Raw genomic sequence first — 1519 nt, 5'->3', positions numbered from 1 at the left:
CCACAGATCCAAATATCTCTGCCTCCCCAGTGTTGGGATTATAGGCCTGAGCCACCACGCCAACGGTTTTTATGTGGGGGCTAGGAATCAAATTCAGGTCCTCCTGACTCTCACAGCAAGCAGTTTACTGACTGAGGCAACTCCTCAAGTCCTGAGCACCTTTGCATTCGTAGTGACTACAAGTCATGCACAGTGGCTACTACAGTGGGAATAGCTAATACTGTTATTACGTAGTAATAAATATGAAAGTATTTTTCGTTCTTAAACACTGGCAGCCTGTACCTCCATTACCTCCTCTTCCCTCTCCTTCCTTCTGCTGTCCCTCCCAAATGCCTTGAAGCCAACAGTAAGTAGTTACAAGGGTTTAAGGACAAATGACAGAGGCTGAGGGCATAGGATCATAGGATGGATTGAAAGTGTCACTGAAGATTCAGAAGGTGGAGAGTGGGACAGGGTTGGGGGTGGGAGTGACTTGTGGGATATTTGTACCCTGTGTGAAGATTGGTTCATTGCTGTGATTGGTTTAATAAAGAGCTGAATGTTCAATAGCCAGGCAGGAGGAGTAGGTAGGAGGAACTTCCGGTCAGAGAGAGGAAGTAGGAGGAGGTAATGGAGGTACAGAGGAGACTCCAACAAGACCTAGAGGGAGTAGGACATACAGAATGATAGAAAGGTAAAAAGCCACATGGCAAAATGCAGACTACTAAAAGCAGGTTAATTTAAGTTATAAGAGCTAATGGGACGAGCTTAAGCTAAGGCCGAGCTTTCATGGTTAATAGGAAGTTTCCCATGTCATTTTTTTGTGGGGGGAGCTGGCTGGTGGGACAGAGAAAGACTCATCACAGGAAGGCACTTGTCTGAATCCTCCCACTTTTACTGAGAAGTGCAGCTAGGAAGTCTTCTGTTGTTTATTTCCCAGACTCTGGGCCTGAAGCAGCCTGGAAGCCTGGCAGCCAAGGTAACTTAAGACCAGAGCTTCTTAGGCCTTTTCCACCTGCAAGACTTGATCACTGGAGAATTTTTATAAAGAATTTATTTCATTTTATTTTTAATTGTGTATATGTGTGTACAGATGTGTGACGGTGCATGAAGAGGCCAGAAGAAGGTGTCAGATGTCCTGAAGCTAGAGCTATAGGTATTTGTGAGTTGCCCAGTGTTAGTGCCTGGAGCCAAATGAGTCCCTCCCAAAAGCACCAAGTCATCTTACCTACTGAGCCGTCTCTCCAGACTCTACCTGAAAAAGTTTTACATGACCCTGGGTCTATCAACTAGGTAAACAGGGCTGTTGAGATGGCTGCAGGTAGAAATGCTGTGCAAACCTGACTACCTCAGCTTGATTCTTGGAACCCATATAAAGGTGGAAAGAGAGAACCAACTCCTCAAGACTGTCCTCTGACCTCCATGTGCGCGCACACACACACACACATTATTAAATTAGGTATAAAACTCAATCATCAACTGTTAGTAAATCATAAAGAAATTATATTTTAAAACTATTTTAGTAGGCATGTAATTTTAC

This window comes from Peromyscus eremicus, chromosome 5, assembly GCF_949786415.1.
Source record: "Peromyscus eremicus chromosome 5, PerEre_H2_v1, whole genome shotgun sequence".
Lineage (NCBI taxonomy): Eukaryota > Metazoa > Chordata > Mammalia > Rodentia > Cricetidae > Peromyscus > Peromyscus eremicus.
Note: the sequence above shows the minus strand (reverse complement) of the source record.